Raw genomic sequence first — 21,851 nt, 5'->3', positions numbered from 1 at the left:
TACAAAACCTTCAATGACATCCAGATTTTGCACTAATGCCTAGTGGGAGAGAGCTATTTCTGAGAATTCTCTGAGGCTTATTACAAGGAAGGTACAGGACAAGAACAAAGTTTTCATAGAGGCAAAACCACCATCTGGGACGTTTCTCCTCTCTCCCAGCTGTGGAGCTGGGGAGCTTGCAGCCTGCACCCGGGGCGGGTGGTAGGAGGTCAATTCCTGCCAAACAGCAGACCTCACATTAGAGGGGGCTCACATTAGAATAAACATGTGGAAGGGACTTTCGGTCTCGGGAAAGACGATGCCCAGGGGCACTTGTAGTCAGGATTCTGGAGGGCGTGGGCCAGCAGCTGGTCTAGCGCTGCCCTGGGATCTGTCCTTGCCCTGCGGTGGTCACATCATACAGTCCCAGGGAGCACTGACAATGCTTCTCGCAACAAGTATGTAGGAAGGTTGGGTTGCCGTTATTATTACCTCCGCGTTCTGACGAGGAAACTGAGGCTCAGAGTGGACACCGGGGAAGCCCAGCCAGGAAGTGGCGGAGCCAGGCTGCAAAGCCGGGTCTGGTGGGATCTGCCGTCTCTCGCTCTTCTCTGATTCTCAGCTTTAAGCATTACTATTCTAACGCGCTGGGCTCCCCGCCTACACCCCATAAGCCGGGCAAGGGACGGTGACTTGTAGGAAACGCGCAATGGCTGCCCATCTGTCTTGCCTGGAGGCGTCACATTTCCCAGCCGTCCTGTGCCTGCAGCTCTCAGTGGGGCAGGCCCTCCTGGCTGCCCTCTGACTTCCCACTCACCACGTATTTGTGTCCCCAGCTTCTGACCTCCCGGGATTCTGCCATCCCCACTGCTATCTGGGACCCCAGCTCTGGAACTTCTACCCCCATCACCCAGGCCCCCAGAGGACAGTCCCCCCCAGCTCAGTGACACTGGGCCCCCACCAGCAGGTGCACGTGTCTTTGGTGCAACGCGGCCCCCGGGTGGCTTTGCGGGCCTCAGGCTCCTTTGATGCCCCTGGCCCATCTCCATCATGGTGAGGACCAGGGTTTCTCCAAGCTTCTGCAAGAGCACGGCTGCCAGGGGCTTCTCCCAGGCCCTCCTGTCACTACGCTTGCTCTCCACCACCCACCCTGTGGTCAGGCTCCTGCGGCGCCCTCCCGGCACCTGTGGGTCTTGTTGGCCAAGTTCCATGGCCCCGGTCAGGTGACAGTGCGACTTGAATCTACTTACTGCTCTGGTGACGGTGGGGGGAAGGGCCTGGGGGGCCGTGCTGTCTCCGCAGGCAGAAGCCGCTGTGTCCTCTTCAGCCAGGGACGAGCGCTCGTGGTGAGCAGGGGGGAGGGCGCTGCCTCTTCGGGAATCCGGAGTCTGCACGCTTTCTAGGGCGTCCACTCGGCTGTCCGCATCCTGTATCAGGGCCCCTGTCTTTGCTCCCGACAGGACCCTGACCTGGGTTGAGAATGGAGGGCTGGCCTAGGTGTAAGCCCAGGTAGACGGGGCCCAGGAGGGGTGCGCATGACCCGGGTGGGACCCGGTCAGAGTGGGTGGAGATTGGGAACCCTGTCTCTGCCCATTACACGTGGTCTCATAACATCTACGTGAAGGTAACTGCTGGGGGAGAGTGAATAGATGTTCAGGAAAAGTGAAATAGGGCAAGACCACCCCCCAGCTGATGGACGCAAGGACACACAGCATATCAGCAAGCACAGAGGCCAGAGCGCACGCTCCCTTCTCTGGTCGCAGACACTGAAACACGCATTAGTACAAAAATGTAAACAAGGCACCCAGCCACGTGGGGATGAAAGACACTTTCCTTGGGAGCAAGTGGACCCATGAGGAAATGAAGACTATAATAAAACTATATATATAGATATAGAAAAATACAGTCCGACTTCTTAAGTTGGAAGATACTGAAAAAAATTGCATGTAAAATAGAAGGATTATGGCCGTAGCAGCACTTGGAGGGCTTGCAATGCCTTCTTTATCAAAAGAAGAAAATGATCCCACTGAGTCTACAATCTGTGATCTCAAAAAGATTTAAGGAAATTGGAGGGAAAGTAATAAAAATGGAAACAGATCACATTAGTAGAAATAAACATACATTGTATGAAGAGTGGAAATAAACCTATCTGAATCTGGAAAAAGCTGAAATCAGTCACTAAAGCCAAGAGCTCATCCAAACAAAACAAATGAGAGGCTATTTGGAATTAACCTAGAACAGGGTTTCCCCGCCTCTGCACTCCTGACATTTTGAACCAGATCATTTTTTGCTGTGAGGGCCGCCCTGTGCCCTGTAGGGTGTTGAACAGCATCTACTACTGGCAACACCCCCCAGATGGGACGACCTAACACGCGTCCCAACACTGCCAAATGTCCCCGGGGGAAAAAATGCCCCGTGGCAGAGAACCACAGCTCTAGAATAAGAAAAGATCACAAGCCCACAGACCCTTTGTCTGACGGGTTATCTGGTTGATCTCACCCTTTCAAGGACAAATCATTTTCATGGTACGTCATTTGTTTCTGAACATTCTTTCAGGTACATATCATGGGGTAAGAAAACCTGAAGAAGATTTAAGGTGCAAGATTATTATTTAGAGACAGCATGAGAATCAGCAAGGGATGGAGAGAGAGCAGAGACCAGCAGGTACATTCTGCTTCCTTTTTCAAGCAAAATTGGGAAAAGATCCAAGCTTTTGACACAAGGTGACGAAGGAATGTTTCTTGCCAATGAGTGATGACAAGAGACTCTCTGATAACACAACATCTTCTAGATGGATCACATTTTGGAAGACAAGGCTAAGAACTTGTCACCAGATGTGGCCAGGAACCAACAACTCACAGACACCAGTAGAGTCACGTGAGCATCAAGTTCCCAGCAGGCGCCTCACTCTGCAGGGACCCACTACTCCTTCCAGGCGTGGTCAGGGCAGGGTCCCTAGTCACGAAGACCCCTGTCTGGTACAAGTGCACTTGGGGTCTGTCCCCATGGTTCCCGCTTCCTGCTCCAGCCCCTGATTGGTTCTCACCTCCTTCCATGGGGCTGGGAGTGGTCTCCCCGTTAGCCCCAGTGCCTGTGTCCCAGGGGCTCCAGGTCCCCAGGCCTCCAGCTGTCAGAGCCCGGCTGTGCCTAGCAGAGGTGAGCAAAGGTGCTCCTCCCCACCCAGCTTGAGTGGCTGCAGCTCTGGGGACCTGGGCTTCCCAGTCGGTGGAAGTCCAGCGGGGGAAAATGAGCTCAGCCAGGGGACAGGCAGGGAGACCAGCTTCCCCTTCTGGTCTTGTTGGGTCTGTGTTGCACCTGTAACCACAGCACAACCGGGACACAAACATCCGGGACACAAGCAGGCGTCTCCCTGCTTCTACGCAACGGCTGCAGCCAAGGTCAAGGATTTGGTCTCACTTTTCAAAGTAGAGTTTATTTTTTAACCGTTCCCGTAGTTAATTTAACTCCACAGGGGGTACTTCCCTGGTGGTCCATTGAGTAAGAATCCTTGTTCCCAATGCAGGGGTCCTGGGGTTCGATCCCTGGTCAGAGAACTAGGTTCTGCATGTCGCAACTAAGACCCGGTGCAGCCTGAGTAAATAAATAAAATAAAATAAAAATAAAGAACACCACCAGGCTCTCCAAACTGAAGAATAAACAAAAAGGAATGAAAACAACTCCAGAGGGAGCAGCTCACCTGTTCACCGAGGTGGTCGAACAGGTGAGTGGCCAGGATTTCCATCTTTGCCCGTTGGCCCCGTGTAATCATTACTGCCCTTTCACTCTCAAGAGTGGCCTGGTGTGTTCAACCCCTCTGCTCATGGCCTCCCAGCCATGCCCTGGGTCCCAGAAATCCTTCTCAAGACACCTGGCAAACTTTACCCTTTTAGGCACCAAAGCATGAGGACAGTTTCGGGCCATTTTGTGTAGAAATCCGAAGGTCCCACGGAGTCTGCTTCGGAAAGAGGACCAGGTCCTTGAGGACAGGATTCTGAGCCCTGCCCTGCCCTGCGCCAGCCCCTGGGGCTCACCTGGGTCACAGTAAGGCCATCTCTCTTTTCTTCCCGCTCCATCTCTGTCCACCACACCGAGTTGTATCTGCAGGTTGAACCATGGCCCGTCCCCTGTGTAAAAGCTGCACCGTCTCCCCTGGCGGGGTGAGTCATTTCATGTAATTTGACCTCCGTGGATGAACGCCTGCTGGGCCCTGACCTGATGGGGCTGAGGGTGCAGGCGCCGAGTGGGCAGATGCAATCCTTACCTGGAGGGGGAGAAGGGCTTCAGGAACAGAGTCCTTGCCCAGGTGCAGGAGTGCGCAGGGGCTGTGGACACAGGAGAGGTGTGGAGCCCCGCCGAGCACAGGCAGGCTTCCTGGAGGAGGGGGTACTAAGTCTGTCTTGGAAGGTATAAGGAGTAGCCAGGTGGGAAAGCAGGAGGCCAGCCCTGAAGAGGGACCCGCTGAGCACAGGCAGGTGACAGGCAGGTGTGCTGAGCCTATGAAATGTAGGGAGGTCTGGGGCCAGGGCTGGGGCTTGGGACACAGTGGTCATATGTGCTGTGCAGGGGGCTTGGGGAGCCCGAGTCCTTTCTTTCTGGCCCCGTGCCACCAAGTGAGGTCTCCTACAAAGCCACAGCTTGCCTCCCAAAACATTAGAGACTGAGTTCGGGTGACCCCACGGTACGGGGGAGATGCTGTCAGTTACTAAACATGTCCTGGTTGTTTGGGGCCAGTTGTTACAGGGGTTATTGTTTCACTTCCTGGACTGGTTCCTAGAGACAGTTGTCTGATTTCCTATATAGTAGAGTCTGACTTACAGCAGCTGCCTTCCTGGGCTGGTGACTGCAGAGAACGGGTTGGTTTCCTGGGCTGGTCACAGTAGGCTGTCAGGGTTCTGTTTGCATATGTGGATGGTCTGGCCACTGTCTGCTTGTGTTTCAGTCTCTCCAGTGAAATGGGCTTTTTTTCTGGAAACGGTAGTCATCACACTAGAAACCCCCCATGTTCTGGCACCTGCCAGGCTAGAGCATGGCTTGGGGTCAGCAGGGGGAGCAAGTCTCGTTTGGCAGTTGATGGGGACCTCCTCTGTCCTGGATCCGACGTGGCCACAAACCTGGGCAGCACCCAAGTGCACGGATGGACACACTGGAGCCGAGTCCAAGGAGAGGCATGTGCCCAGGTCCTCCCGGGCCCGGGTTCCGTGAGAACCGTTTTATTGAGATGGATGGTATGCAGTGGGTTGAGAAATTGCTGTGGTTGGGAAAACAACGAAAAAACCCTCCCAGAACAAAATACTGAAGAGGAAAGTGCCAGATCAACCGAGGAAGGCAAGTTGAGCATGTGGGAAATTGCAAACTAATTTTCAAAAAACGGAGAGGAGGGAAGCTCAAGCTGTCTGTGTGCCAGTGCCGGGGAATTTGGCCGGATGGTGGCTCTGACTGCATTTCAAGTGTAAGATACACTTTGATTAATTTCTCTAGACTTCACCAGAGTTACACCAGCAACTCCCAGAACACTAATTACGGAGAAGAGGCGGGCAGTGACTCATGCTGGAAAGAACCCAACTGACGAAACCTTCCCAGCCCTCGGAAAGCATCCGCGGTCCTCATGCGATGGGAACCGCCTTGATCAGGCAGCTTTGGCGTGAGGTCAAGGAGATAATGGAGACAGAGCTCTGATTAATGCGTGTGTGTGTGTGCGCATGTGAGCGCACACGTGCACAGGCTCTGGGTGTGTGTTCCCAAGAAAAGCTGGCAGGGACATCTGGCAGGCACTCTTCCTGGAGGGGGTCACCCTGCGGGAGATTGATGAACCAGCCGGGCGCTCTGGGGTTTCGATTCCCAGGAAAACAGCGGAAGCTGGTCCTGAGGACGCCGCTGGGCGACCCAACCCACCACCACCACGGGCTGGACGTCGCCTCTCCCAGCTGGACCCAACCACGCAAGGCCATGTTGGCTGACCGAGCTTTGCCTTGGAAGCTTGAATGGTGGAGAAGAGAGCCATTCATCCTCCAAATGCGGTGGGGATGGGACCAGGCAGAACCGTCCGCCTCCTGCCTCAGACCTGGAGTGTGTGACAGCTGAGGAGGACACCCAAACGTACGTTTCCTCTCCAAGTGACGAGGGGCCTCAGGCCCTGCCTGGATGGGACGCTGTGGCCGCAGAGCTGGCGGCCACCCTGTTGTGCCTCTGAGGACCAACAGCTTGGGCCTCCTTTGCCGGTCAGGACTGGAGGATGGCCCCCTCCGTGGCTCTCGGTTCCGAGCTGGGATGTCGCCTGCCTGCAGACATCCCGGTGCACAGGCCCTCCGGGCCCTCCTGTGGGTGACAGAGGTGTATCACACTCACACGAGGTCCTGCGTCTTCACCCTTGATCCCTGGGCCACGGTGCGAGTACAGATAAGAACCAGCGTGGTCCTTCAGGAAGAGGTAACATCCACGTGCAAACCTGTGAAGGGCTGAATGTGGTTGAAGCTTTCACAGCTTCGGGGTGTGTGTGTGTGTTAAAAACTGACACAGGAAAACATGGGGGTCAAGAGCCAGGGCTCTGACTCTCGCTTCTGCCCGTCCGAGAACCCTGGCTGGTAACTAACCCTTGTGGGTTCAGCTCTTCCGCCCGTGGGCAAGGGCAGTGTGTACGGGCCCGCACGAGCCTGCACAGGAGACGGATGGGAAGAAGGCACAGCCCGCGGGAAGTACTCAGCCGTCGCGCCCGGGAGCATCTCAGGCTGGCTGGAGTCGGATTCACCGGGCGGCGCTGAAGGCCGCAAGCGTCACACCGCAGCGGGCGTGAGAATCCACAGGGGCGCGTGATCCAAACGCAGAAACCTTTACAAGTTTGTAACCAAACGACCAACACAGGAACGATAATCATAATTTTTAAAATCATAATTAAAAAGGAGGAGAGGGGCAATGTAGGGGCAGGGGAGTAAGAGGTACAAACTATTAGGTATAAAATAAGCTACAAGGATATATTGTACAGCATGGGGAATATAGCCAATATTTTATAGTAACTATAAACGGAGTATAACCTTTAAAAATTATTAATCACTATATTGTACACCTGTAACATATAATATTGTACAGCAACTACATTTCGGTTTAAAAAATAAAAATCAAAAATGATACTCATCTATATCAAAACCTAAAAAAAAATACTAACAGTCACAAAGACATCTTAAATTCTTCATATATAAAGAAATTGTGATGGTTAATCTTACATGTCACCTTCACTGGGCTAAGGGATGCGCAGATAGCTGGTAAGACATTACTTCTGGGTGTGTCTGGGAGGGTGTTTCCCAAGCAGATGCGCATTTGCAGGACTGAGCAGTGATCATCCTTCCAATGCAGGTGGGCATCCAATCCCTTGAGACTTGAAGAAAGCAAACAGGCGAAGGAGGAGTGAAGCTGCTTTTCTGCGTGAGCTGAGACCCCGTCTTCTCCTGCCCTCGGACACCGGCTGCCCCCGCTGTCCGGCCTTCCACTTGAACTGAATTATACCACCGGCTTTCCTGGTTCCCCAGCCTGCAGATGGCAGATCGTGGGATTTCTTACTCTCCATAATCACGTGAGCTAATTCCTATAACAGATCCCTTCTTATATATCTGTATCTGTATCCGTATCTATATACCTATATCTACATCTATGTGCTATTGGTACTGTTTCTCTGGAGAATCCTGACTAATCCAGAAATACTATGGTAAATATCGGACTTTGCCTTAAAACGGGGAGGGCAGCTCGATGGGAAGTGAGAAGGGCTGACGCCTGGGAACCACGGGGACAAATACACAGGTGGTGAATGAACCTCTAAATGGGCACTGAGCCTTGGGGGGGGACCCGGGGGTGAAAGGGCGTGACTGGCACGGCTGTGCTTCTCCAGGACTCGCCGTGTTCACCTGTGTGTGTGAGCTCTTCATTCAGCCGTGACTTGTTGGTGCACCAGACTCGTTGTCTGGTGCTGGGAGGAATTAGACAGGAACCGATGGGCAAGTGGAGCGAATATTCACACACAGGCGCAGGGAGGCTCTCCCGAGGGTGGCTGAGCCCTCAGCCTTGGATTGGCAGTCTGGCTGGCACACTGGACCATTGGATTTCATTGAGCAAATGCTATAGGCTGAGCCCCATGCTGGGGCCTGGAGAGCCAGCAGGGAACAGATCAGACAATGACCAGACCCTCATGCGGCTTAAGCTGCAATTAATGAACACAGACAAATAAGGCAGAAGAGCAGATGCAGCCTCTGCCCCTTGTCCTCTTGTGCCTCACAAAGGAGCGTCGCTTATGACATCAGCAAGCACAGACCCTGATGCAGACACCGCCAGGACATCAGCGACACGGACCCCAATGCAAACACCGCCAGGACATCAACAAGCACAGATGCCTAGATTGTGCTTCCAACGTGGAAGGAAAAAAGTTTGGAAGATTTTGGAGCCTTTTAAAATCATGAGTTCTTTCATCTCTCACATGAAAAGGGGGGACACCCAAAGTAGGGCAGTGACGAGCTGAAGGTCATACCGTTCCTAAAGGTGCAGCTGTGATCACACACAGGTCCCCAAGCTTCCCCATGTCGGTCACTGCTTCTTCCAGTGTCACAACGTGTGGAGGAGCCTTCTTCACAGTGGAGAGTACCCGCTTCATTCAGTTGTATTTTGAATGTATCTTTGTTTATTTCTAATTAAAATCTTTATTTTGAGACAATTGTTGATTCCCATGCAGTTGTAAGAAATTATAGAGATCCTATGTAATGGTAACATGTTGCAAAACTTTAGTACAGTATCACAAAGTCAGGAAACTGACGTAGATACAGTCGCAATACAGACCATTTCATCATTCCATCATTCCATTTCACCAGGAGGGCCATCATGTTGTTCCTTTATAATTACACCCACTTCCCTTCTGCCTCCCCTTCTTAATCCTTTGCAGCTACTATTCTGTTTTCCATTTCCATAATTTTGTCATTTCAAGAATGTCATATAAATAGAATTATACAGCAAGTAATCTTTTGGAATTGGCTATTTTCATTCACCGTAATTCTCTGGCAATCCATCCAGGCTCTTGTGTGTATCAGTAGTTCATTCCTATTTATTGCTGAGTGGGGTTCCATGGTATGGGTGGACCACAGCTTAACGACTTACCTGTTGAAGAAAATTCCGTTTGTTGCCAGTTTGGGGCTATTACAAATTAATCTGCTACAAACATTCATGTACGGTTTTTGTGTGAGTATAAGTTTTCATTTTCTGGGATAAATGCCCGGGAATAAAACTGCTGGGTCATATAGTAGTTGCATGTTTAATGTTTTGAGAAACTTCCAAAGTACTTTTCCAGAGCAGCTGTGTCATTTTACATTTTCACCAGCCATGAATAAATAATTCAATTTCCCCACATCCCCTCATTAGCATTTGGTGTTGTCACTAATTCTTATTTTACATAACCCGACAGGTGTATAGTCATACCTTGTTTTGGTGTTAATATGCATTTCTCTGGTAGCTAATGAGGTTGAACATTTTTCATGTGCTTATTTGTGTTCTGTGTGTTCTCTTTGGTGAAATGTCTGTCCACATCTTGTGCTCATTTTCTAATTGAACTGTTTGATTTTCTTTCTTACTGCTGAGATTTGAAAGTCCTTTACATATTCTAGATATTAGTCCTTTGTCAGGTATGTGGTTTGTAAATATTTTCTCCTAGTCTGTTATTTGTTTTTTTCATTCTCTTAACACAGTCTTTCACAGCAAAAGTTATTAAATTTTGAAGAAGTCCAGCTTATTGATTTTTCCTTTTATAGGTTGTGTTTTGGGTATCAGTTCTAAAAACTTTTTAGCCAAGTCTAAGATATGAAGATTTTCTCTTCTTTTTTTTCTGAAAAGTTTACAGTTTTAGGTTTTATATTTAAGTCCATGATCCGTTTTGAGTTAATATTTTATAAAGAAGAATACTTAAGTTGAGGTTCATTTTTTGCCTTTTAATGTCCAACTGCTGCATTTGTTAAAAACCCTATCTTTCCTCCATTGAATTGCTTTTGCTCCTTTATCAAAAATCAGATGGGCATATTTGCATGGGGCTACTTCTGTGTTCTCTGTTCTGTTCCATTGACCTATATGTCTGTCCCTTTGCCAATACCACACAATCTTGATTACTGTAGCTATACAGTAAGTCTTGAAATTCAGTTGACTGATTCCTTCTACTTTATTCTTCTACAAATTATTTTAGCTATCGGTTACTTTGCTTTGCATATAGATTTTAGAATAATTTTGTCTCTAGCTAAAACTCTTGCTGGGGTTTTTTATGGGAGTTGCTTTCAACCTGTATATCAATTTGGGGATAATTGGGATCTCTACTATGTTGAGTCTTACAACACATGAACCTGTAATGTCTTCATTCATTTAGATCATCTGTGATTTCTTTCACCAACATTGTATAGTTTTCAGCACGTAAGTCCTGTACATGTTTTGTTAGATTTATACTTAAGAATTTTCATTTTTTTGGAGCAATTGTAAATGGTATTGTATTTTTAATTTTATATCCAGCCTTGCATGCCCAGAATAGATCCTACTTGGTCATAGTGTATATTTATTTTTATATATTGGTGAACTTTATTTGCCAATATTTCGTTAAGGATTTCTGCATCTATATTTAAGAGAGCTATTGGTCTATAGCTTTCTATTTTTTTGTAATATCTTTGTCCAGTTTTGGTATCAGGGTAATATTAACTTCATAAAGTAGATTGGGAAGACTTCCTCCTCTTCTGTTTTCTGGAAGAGACTGTGTAAAATCAGTGTTAATTCTTTTTAAACATTTAGTAAAATTCTTTGGTGAAACCATCTAGGCCGGAGAGTACTTTTTCTTGTCTTTTCTATTTATTTTTTTTTTTTGAGTTTTAAAATTGTGAATTCAATTTCCTTAATACTTACAAGTTATTCAAATGATCTATTTCATATTAGGTGAGTGGTGGTATTTTTTTCTGAGGAATTGGTCCATTTCATCGAAGCTGACAAATGTTTGTAGTATTTGCTTACTATCCTTTCAATGTCTAAAGCATCTGTAATGACATCCTTTGTTTCATTATTGGTCATTTTTGTCTTTTCTCTTTTTTTCTTTGTCAGTATTTCTAGAGGTTTGCCAATTTTATTGATTATTTCAGAATACCACACCTTTGTTTATGATTTTCTCTATTGCTACGTTTTCAATGTCATTGATTTCTGTTCTTATCTTCATGAATTTCTTCTTTCTGTTTGTTCTGAATTCTTTTATTGTTTTTATGGGTTTTTCAGGTGGGAGCTCACATGCTGATTTGAGGCTTTTCCTCTTTCTTAATGTAAGCACTTAGTGCTATAAATTTTCCTCTCAGCACTGCTTTAGATTTAAATCTGCATGGTGGGGGGGAGGGTCTGTCTGTTCTCTCTGCTTGTCATTTCTCTGTTATCTTTTTCCTGTCTTCCTGTGGGTTACTTGAACATTTTTTCAAAATTCCATTTTCATTATGTTCTGGCCACAAAGTAATGTAAATTTAAGGTGCAAATACGTGTCAGGATTGGCTTGTGTTTACAACTCCTCACAGGTGTGTTTTCCTCTCTACTTAGCCCCAAGGAACCTTTCCTTAAAGTCCCCTGAATGTGGTCTGGGGAAAGCAATGGTCCATTTGGGAGTCTCAGATTGATGTGGAGAGGGTCTTTTATTCAGCTTGCCACGTTGAGAGGTCTCTGCATCATGTAAACTGTCAAAGCTGCAGCCCAGGTCTGTCCGAGTCTTCAGACACCCTCGGGCCACTTGCAGCTGCCATGTTCTGTTTGTCTCTCTGGACCCCATTTTTCTCTACATTTTAGCCTGTTGACTTCTTACCATCTTGTTTGCTCTTCATTGCTTTTAAGACAATTTTAAAAGATTTTTTTTTCCAGCCTATTTGTTTTCAGCAGGAATTTGGTTTTAGTAACCTAGTTTGTCACGTTCCTGGAAGTAGAAGATTCTAGCTACTTTTTAAAGGACCTTCTGGATGGAGTGGTTTTGGTTGCCAGTAAAAGGGATTCATTTATGTCACCTCAAGAAAAGGGGTGTCTTTGCTTGGCTTCCCCTTCAAAGCAGAGTCTGAGACAAGACTTTTGCACAGGTGGCTTATTCTGTAAAGTTTCCAGGGAACGAGGGACGGGGGTACTGGGACAATGAAACAGCGGAGGGGGGAACGCTGCTCCGGGGGTGCCTCGCTGAGCTGGTTGCACTGCAGGCAACAGGGCTCCGCCCTGCTGGGGACCCTCTGAGCAGAACTGTCCTCCCGAGACGTGGAAGGGGAATATTTCTCTTCCAGCTGCCGTCCTATGGGTAAAGAGCCACCCCAGGGTGTGTGAACTCCCGTGCACTAGCACTTGAGAGAATGCACCAGAACAGACCAGAGATCCATGACTAGTGGCCGGGAGCCCCAGGGCAGTGGCTGAGTAATACTCGATGCCCTTGGTGAAACAGTCAGGACACAGCGCCACACAGCTCATTCCTCCGCAGGGACTGGAAAAGAGGCAGGTCAGGAGGATGTGAGAGAGGCCCTAAGAGATGTCTGGACACAGCCGCGTACCACAGAACGTATGGTTTGCAAGTTGAGGACATCAAGGGTCAGCTGGTCCTCTCTCCTCCTGCACCTGGGACAGTGTGGTCACCTCCGCTTCTCTCCACGGCCCCTCCGCCTGCCGGCTCTCTCTCCTCCCTCGTAGATTCTCCCCCTTTCTCTCTCCAGCTTGTTTGGGGGCCAATGTCAACTCACCTCTATCTCTGCTGTGACTCCAGACGCACAGACTTGTGGCCTCGGCTCCCACCGTCAGTGAGACCAGTCTCTCTGTTTCCCAATTCCCAGGAGGGCTCTGCTTGGCCCAGCTCATCTCTTTGACCCAGGCCACTCGTGCCACGTGCCCTTGGCAGCCTGGCAGTCAGCTGCTGCCGGGCCCAGCAGCCACCCCGTTCCCGACGGTGGAGGCAGGGGGACAGGAGTGGGGGCCGTGGGTGGCTGTGCAGGGAGATGGCCGTCTACCCAGAAGAGCTGTGGGCAGGAAGACACTAGCAACACAAAGGACATACAAATGAAGCAGGGAGCTTTCATTTTGTTTTTTATTACTTCTTACAACTCCCCAAATGGACAGTGGGAGGAACTGGGTCTGCGGGGTCAGCAGATCATCCGACGAACAGAATGTGCAACTTTTTCCAGCTTGATTAGCTTTGCTTTTTTTTTTTTTTTCTAATCTGTGAATTGTTGGGTCAATTCCCAACATCATAAAGAGCCAGATTTTGTTAATCTTGGCATCCAAATGATGTGTTTTCAAAATCTGAACTAAAATAAAGCAGTAACAAGACGAAAGAAGTAACATCCTGTTTTATGGAGAGTCTGTTAAAAAAAAATAATAATGAGAAAAAACACTCTGTGTGCGGAGTCAATATTTAACCCCCTGTTGTTGGGAGGTGGGGCGCTTTCATCTGACCTGGATATGAGAGGACGTGAGTCTCAGGACGGACGCGTCACCCCCCCGAGGCCTCAGCACTGCTCGCGGGGCTCACCTGGTCTGGAAGCATGTGGCCCCCACCCTCCTGAGGAGCATTGGGTGGCGTGAATGTCCCCACAGGTCAAGAGGAGCTCGAGCACCGGTTTCGGGCACCTGGACCCCAAGAGGATGTTTATTCTTAGCGTGTCAGTCTGAGATGAGAGGTGCCCACCTGCCAATCCGCGACCCCTGGTTGCATGACCTGATCCTGGACATTTTAGATCAGGAGCCCAGAGGCTGACTCAGCTCCCGGCTCTCATCTTCCATCTTCCCAAGTTTCTTCCAATCTCCGCGCATTGAGAAGGTGCGGCGTCAACACAGCCCCCCGAAATGAGAACACATGTCTGCGTTGCCTTTCCCAGGGGCCTTGCTCATGTGTTGTCACATTTACGTCCCCAAGAGCCCTGCGGGTTACATCTGGTTTCCAGGACCCTTGCCTCACAGATGGGGAAACAGGGAAAATGGGTTATTTGCTGTGGTTGTTTGTTGTGTTGTGTTTTGTCAAATCAGAGAACTGTCTCTTGGGTCTTTCTTCTTCTAACGGTAGGAACGGGAAAGCACATAGGCCTTTCCTGGCCTGGACAGGTGTGAAGGTGACCCTCACACTCACCTGGATTCCCAGATTGTCATACCTGGCAGCAGTTCTATTTTCCCCAGTGTCGTTGTAAAGGTTACTATTTGGATGTGGGTTAGTATGATGTCAATATGTCAAAAAGGTTTCTTTCTTCCCTCATAAAATTCTGCAAGCATGACAACTGTTAGCAAACGATGATCTAATTCCTATTTTGGTGGAAGTTTGGAGCGCACTCTCTGTTAGGACTTTTTGCATCGTAAACTGACAGGGAGCTCAGCTCGAATGGATGTAAACAACAAGGGCCATGTACTGGTCACCTCAGGGGAGAGGACATGGGTTCGGGGACCTTCAGGAGAGGTTTGATCCAGCACTCAGGCACACTGCTCCCCCTTCATAGCTAGTGGCTCTGCAGAGGGACCTGTCCCTGCAGCCCCGACTCTGCCCTGAAGAAGATGAGTTGTCCCCAGCAAGAGTCCTGAGGTTCACTGAGCCCCCTTCCAGTCTTTTCCTGGATCCAGAGGTATTTTCCTCAAGCCCCCAGGTTGCCCAGGTGGTGGGGCCCTGCAGGGACCATGCACTGGAAGACACCTGTGTGGGGGCCACTTGCTGAAGGGCTCCCCTTAGGATCCCGAGGCTCAGAACCCCGTGGGGTGGGGTGGCTCCGAGGAGGAGCCCATCCAGCACCTGCTCTGAGAGCTGCCGTGAGCACGCGCTCTAACCACCAGCCACTCGGAGCCAGGTGAGATGGGCAGTCACGTCACTATCTTCCCTATGTCCATTCCTGGGGCCTGAGATGAGGCGCTGTCCCCTCCACCCTGAGGACCTGACCCTCCCCAGGCACAGCACAGTTTCTGGAGTCATTCTTCTGCGGTTCTTTGACCTTGAGCTTAGCCAAGGCTCCTCCAGGAAAGCCCAGGAGCATCAGACGTGCCTCTTACAAAGTGCCTTCTTCCAATGCCTTTCCTTTTCTTCGCTCGTTTAGACGTTTGACTAAGCTGAGCGTCTCTCGACCTCTGCCCGCCCCCGCTACCCACGAGTCACTTTTCTGCGTCTGCTGGGGGGACCAGGAGGGTGGGGAGGAAGAAGGGAATGTTGGGGCAGGGGTGTCTCTGCTGGCCCTTCCTCTCCCCGGCTGAAACTTTACTCTCAGCTGGTTTTCCGAGGACCTGGCCCACTGGCTTAGCTAAGCTTCTGCTAACAGCGCGATCACTGTTTTGAAACAGAAACTGAAGAATGTTTGGGACTTGGGGGTCTGTGCAGAGAAAACATTCTCCTTGACTTTCTCTACTGAATGGCATGTGTGAAGGGAGACCCAAGCTCCCTCCTGCTTCGTCCCCGCCCCCTGAAATCAATCACCTGGTTAAAAAACAAACCCGAGAAACAAACAAAACTCTCAGCCTGTGTTACCAGAGTGGTGTCATGTGTCTATTCATTCCAGGGTCCTGCTGATAATCTACTGATTATGAGTCGAGTCACGAGATGCTTTTACACAGATTACCTTGCTTATTGTCACAAAACCCCACGAGAGAGGTAGCATTGGGGTTTTATCCCCATTTTACAGCTGAGGAAACTGGGACCCCAAAGTAAGTTTCCAGCAGTGACTCTGCCCTGCGTGTCCGGGAACACGGTATGACACATGCCGCAAACAACAGCTTCGGAACAGCCAAGAGGAGACAGAAATCACCAGTAACAACAGAACCGAAACGACCCCTGTTTCTCTGGGTGGACTGTTCACTGCTTGGTGTGCACAGACAGGCTCTCCGAGGCTCAGAGGGAGACCTTATTCAGGGCGGAGAGGGTCGGGCCCTCCCGGGGGAGGTTTGCCTCACTTGCCCTCCTTGGTCCTCTCTGACCAGCACCGGGTGAATTTGAGCCTCAGCCCTGGAGCATGAGGGCTGAGACCCTGATGCTCTCTGGCCCCTGGACAGCCGTGCCCTGGCCTTGGCCGGCTGCACCCTGATGGGAGCACAGAGGTCTCCCCCATTCCCAGGTCAGCACTTCCACCTGCCCGGCAGCAGCTGCCTCCCCGGAGTGGCCGCTCAGAGCTCTGTTCACCTCTCACTCAACCTGCAGCCTTCCCAGCAGGTTACGTGGGCTGCACGGCGATGCTGGGAAAAGACCCAAACACCTGGGCGAAGCGTGCGGACGGATGCCAGCACCAGAGCGGCAGAAGGTGAGTGCAGAGTGCAGCCGGGCAAAGCTCCAGGTCCCTGGAGCCCAGTGGGGAGCTCCGGACTAGGCCCTGTCCACCCATGGGGGGCCGCTGTCGCCCAGGCCACGCGTGCCAAGTGTCGCTCTGGGTGGAGCCTGCCCGTTGTGTGCGAAGGCCGGGCCGTGGGTGATGGAGGGTCCAGAAGGTGTGTTTGGAGTAACCTGTGAGGGAGGGGCCAGGCGCCGGGCCACCCCCTTCGTCAGGAACACCTGCTGACATTTTCTCCTTACGTTTATGGGTGCTGCAGCCAAAAGCCTGTCAGAGGGGTTCCCAGCCCAAGCCCATCTTGCACCCTATTCTGAGCCTCTCTTTCCGTGACTGTTGTCTGGAGACCTCTTGGCCTGGCACGTTTTAGTTAGAAGAGCTGGACCACAACACGGAAGCAAGACGCAGCCAACCTGCAGTCCAGAGAGAAGGCTATGACGCTGACGGCTCAACCCCCTTCCAGCAAAACTTAGGAGTCAAGACTTTCTGGAGCTGCTGCTGGAGGAGAAAAATCATCACCCACGAGCGCAGTTCACGCTCACGGAAAGGCGAGCGTTACCATCAAAGGGCACACGCTTTACAGCAAAACCTGTAGCGGTGGAGATTTCGGCCCTTCAACGCTCCACCTCCCCCTTCTTCCTCTGATATGGTCTCTTGGGATTTCGGCAAGTTAATCTCTAAATGGCCTTTGATTTTGTTATTGCCCAAGGAGATAGACCCAGTTTGCCACATTCCAACGGGAAACATTTTCATGTGTAAAAATACCCGAAGATGGTTTCCGGTCTGACGGTAGCGGACCCACGGTTAAAGCTGGCTGCTTCCCTTCCACCCCGTGGGTGTGCGGGGCTTTGGGGAACACCGAGTCTCTATGGCCCTGCAATCGTGCCTTCTCCTCCCTTAAATCAAACCTTGATTTTGAAGCCCTGAGTTTCGTAAATTTCAATTGACCTGAAGGAACCAGGAAATCACTTAGCAAGGCCAGAAGTCTTCCACAGCAGCTCTGAACTCAGCAGGGGAGGATCGAATTGCTCATTCCACTGGCCGCCCCAAGAAAGGAACTCCCAAACTGCCAGTGAAGTCCTACTTCACGGCAGTTTGGGGTGGGGGTCGGGTGACGGGGTCTGCCCCCCAGAAGTGCACTTTTAAGTAGGAGCTCAGCCTGTGAAGCATTTGTGCCTGTATTTGGATTGTTTTTGCTCCAAGCTGGACATTTTACTTCAAAGGGAGAGGTGACCACAGAGCTCTCGAGGCTGGACACATCTGAAGTGGAGTGGAAACTCACCGAAAGAGAGGGGGTATCTCTTTCGGGCCCTAAATCTGCGAGTGGCCAAGTGCCCCGGTTTCTCAGCATCATTTAGCCTCTGTGGAGGACGGCTGTCTGCAGGCGGACGTGCTCAAAGTGAGGGCACGAGGCGTTCCCCCTTCTCCCACAGGCGGGGAGGGGCTGAGGGACACTTCGTCTCCGTGTCCACACGTCATTTCCCTCTCCGGTCGGTGCCACCAAGGAGACCAGGAAACAACACTTCTGCCCAAGTAGCCAGTCATCATTCCCGACATCATCAGACCCCTTCGTCTTCCTCGGCTGCAGCCCTACTTCCCGCCCTGCGTCCAGAGAAGCCGGGACCAGGGCTGCGATTGGCTGGAAACTGCCACTGCGCCTTCCAAGCATTTGCAGTTTGGGACGCAATGCCAACCCCATGAGTTCCTTTCATTTCTGCCTTCATTTCTCTCTCTCTATTTTATTCTCAAAGCAGACACACGGGCAGGAAACTTTACAGCTTTGCCCAGGCCTGCAATGACAAAGCACCACACACTGGGCAGCTTACACAATAAAAATGTCCTGTCTCTCAGGGCCTGAGGCTGGAAGTCTGAGATCAAGGTATCGGCAGGGCTGTTCCTTCTGAGGCCACGAGGGAGAATCTGTCCCCGCCTCCCTCCTTGGCTCGTAGACAGCCGTCTTCTCCCTGTGTCCTCACATGGTTGCCCCTCTGTCCATGTCCTAATCTTCTCTTCTGATAAGGACACCAGTTATGTGGGATGCAGCCCATCCTAATGGCCTTAGTTTAACTTGATGACCTCTGTAAAGACCTTAACTTCAAATAAGGTCACATTCAAAGGAGGTTAGGACTCCAACATATGAACTCGGGGACACAACTGAACCTGTAACAAACCTGAATGGCTTTCACGGGTCACTGGTCCACAGTACAGTTTATAGAAGGAGAAACTGAGGTGGAGAGAGGGGAAGTGGGCAGCCGCTCCCCGCTGGGATCAGAAACAATGGCTCCCCCTCCGGACGCTCACTGGGTGCCGGGAACCGTGCTGAGTGCCCCACCCGGTCCTGACAACCACCCAAGGGAGGCACTGTTGTTCCCCGGGTTGTCGCCGGGGAGACCAAGACAGGTGGGGAGAAGAACCAGGGGCAGGATGTGGATACTTCTACTATTGTGAGTGTTCGTAGCTTTACTATTTTGAGGATCTTTGTCTCTGTGCTTGAACATCAGTTATCACTTCTTTGTCTTCTCATTTGGTTGCTTCCCCAAGATGTCTTCCTGAGGCCCAGCCTGCCTGTCCTGTCCTTCCCTCAGTGCCCCCATAGTCTCAGGGTAGACGTCCACCACGTTCCCCATGTGGGCGCCCAGCTTAGCACCTGCCCCTGCGTCCATACATCCCTGTAATATGGGAGTCACCTCTTAATAAAGAAACCACCTAATGCTGAGATAATCCCAATCTTCACTGGCGTCCTGAGAAACGTATGGGGGGAAGGTGTGTTCTTCACGGGGGGCACATGTCTCAACACCCCTGTCTCCCCAGCCACTTTCACCATCATCGTCCCCCCCAAACTCTGCTCCCCTCACTCTCAACCTGGGGCCCGCCCACTCTTCCCTCCCCACAGGCACCTCTGGCCTCTGCGGTCCCCCATCCTCCCCCATCCCCAGCTGTGTCTCTCCAGCCTCCCTGCCCCTGAGCTCCCACCATGAAGTCCAGGCACTGAGGTAACCAAGGCAGAGCAGCCGTCTCCAGGCTGCGAAGGGAAGCTGAGAACCCCCAGGGCTCGGGCTCCACGCATTTCTACGCCCCAGATAAGGCAGAGAGAGCTCGACTGCTCTTCTAAGCTCTGGCCACGGTGGGTCATGGCGTCAAGACAACCTGAGATTCTCAAGATGCCAAGTCGGGCCCTCCCACCTCCCCTTCAGGTGCGGAAGGAGAGGAGCAGGTAACCATTCTGGTACTCCGGGGCCACAGTCCAAGGTGGAGAGCATGTCAACAAAAGGGATGTTTAAGCAGATGGACCCAGAGCGACGGTGAGTAGGTCAACTATGAATGGAATGTATGTGCTGCCTCTAAGGTAAAGGCAGACGATATCCAGGTGGGCGTGTTATTTGAGATACAAACACTTGGCTGCGATATCCAAGTGGGCGTGTTATTTGAGATACAAACACTTGGCCGCGTCACTCCTGGAGGAGAATCCTCAAATACTAAGGATGGTGTTCACTTTCAGCCATGGGGGCCTTAGTCCAGTGGACTCTGTTCCTTATACAAGACCTGAAGCAGCTGTGGGAGAACGAGCAGCCTCAATGCCCTCATCCAGCTGTTTTTAGGTGGAACCCAGAAACGTAAGGGTTTTATTCGATGTCTTTTCTGTGACGTGTGTTCAGGTCCACCCTAGAATTGTAATCTTGGCTTTGTCAGTCCCCGAGACCCAGACGGACACGGCTTGTGCCTTCTGGAAAATGCTTCCTGTGACTTATGTATTGCTACCTCTTTCCATATTTCCACGGAAACTTTTTGGATGACAATTTTAATGTCTATGAAGAAAATCCACCTGATTAGGTAGAGGGAGGGCGACATATTTAGGTGAGTACTCAAAGACAACATGATGCGTAGAGAGTGAATATCAAACTGCCGAATGGGGGGTATGGCTATTCTCATTATAAGGTCTAGGCCCTGGAGGAAGTGGCGCTTCCTCTGAGCGTGTTTGTGTCTGGATGGGGAAGGGGATCCAGGGGCAAAGAGTAGGGTTTTCCGGGTCCCAAGATATGCCCTGGGTTCTTTCCTTGGACTTTGGCCTGGGGGTCCCCTGACTCTCCCAAGGGGGGCCGTGTGTCACCTGCATGGGTACCTCTTGTCCCTCACCCCTAGCCAAGCCCTCTGCCTTGGGCTTGGGTGTGGGAGGTTCATAGGGCCTGGTCACCCACAGTAGAGACCCAGGGGCTGGTCGCTCTGCAGAGTGGCATTGGTTCCAGCTCTGGGAGGAGGGAGCATGGATTTTGCAATTTGGAAATTGAGAAAGAAATTCTGGCCACCCCACCTGTAAGTTTTAGGTGATATGATTTGGTGTTCTTTTAATCTCTCCATGGCGAGAGGCCATGACCTTTGCAGTCTTCAAGGCCTCCAAAGGCCTCTGTAGGACCCTGTGGGATAGCACAGGACAGGGCAGGATTCTCATTGCCAGGATGGCAGCTTGCCCAGCTCTGTCTTCCCAAGGTCTCAGCAAGGAGTCCAGGTGTGTGTGTGTGTGTGTGTGTGTGTGTGTGTATGTGTGTGTTTGTGTGTGCGTGCGCACATGCACACAACGCACCTGCTTTTGTTGTGTGCAGTGGGTGCTAGGGCTTGTCCTGCAGGGACCCCTTCAGGTGGTGCCAGCCCCCAGAGATGCGGGTGCTGCACCACGTTCACTCCTAGGGGCCAGCCAGGTGATGGAAGTTGAGGACAGGCTGGTATTTTTTTTTAAAACTTTGGGTTTATTTAGTTATTTATTTATTTATTTATGGCTCTGTTGGGTCTTCGGGTCTGTGCGAGGGCTTTCTCTAGTTGCGGCAAGTGGGCGCCACTCTTCATCGCGGTGCGCGGGCCTCTCATTATCGCGGCCGCTCTTGTTGCAGAGCACAGGCTCCAGACGCGCAGGCTCAGCAATTGTGGCTCACGGGCCCATTTGCTCCGCGGCATGTGGGATCTTCCCAGACCAGGGCTCGAACCCGTGTCCCCCGCATTGGCAGGCAGATTCTCAACCACTGCGCCACCAGGGAAGCCCCAGGCTGGTATTTCTGGAGCTCCTGCCTTTCTGGTGGGCCTGGGAGCAGGAGTACGAGAGGGGTAAGAGGGCCCATGGGCCACCACAGCCCTGCCACCGACCCCAACTCTCCAGAACCCCGTCTGGGAGCTGGGTGGGGTCTGTGTGGCCTCTCATCTGTGGACAGCTCCATCCAGCAGCCCCAGGTATCGGCTGTCCCCAGGAGACATGTCTCTGGTGGCTCAAGATGGTGACCCATTGACTTGTAGTTCCCCAGCCGGAAGCCCTTAACCTGGGAGCCACCTCCCAACCCCCAGTGTTGCCCACAGACACAGTAAGGAGGCCAGCAGGTGGGGCGTGGGACTTCCTGCCCCACATGGAGGTGTGTCTGCACCATCTCCCTGCCCGCCTAGACCAGACCCCAGCCAGATTCTCCTTCTTGGATGCAGACTGTGGACTGTGGCCTTTCTGGGACTTCTTCTCTTGAGCTCCATCCTTACCTGCACATACAGGTGCTGCAACCTTAACCTGGCCCAGTGGCATATACAGGGCTATGGAGAGCGGGACAGTTGCCTGTGGAGCTC

The sequence above is a fragment of the Balaenoptera physalus genome, assembly GCF_965194825.1.
Source record: "Balaenoptera physalus genome assembly, chromosome: 6".
Taxonomy (NCBI): domain Eukaryota; kingdom Metazoa; phylum Chordata; class Mammalia; order Artiodactyla; family Balaenopteridae; genus Balaenoptera; species Balaenoptera physalus.
The sequence above is the reverse complement of the archived record's forward strand: the minus strand, read 5'-3'. Positions refer to the sequence as shown.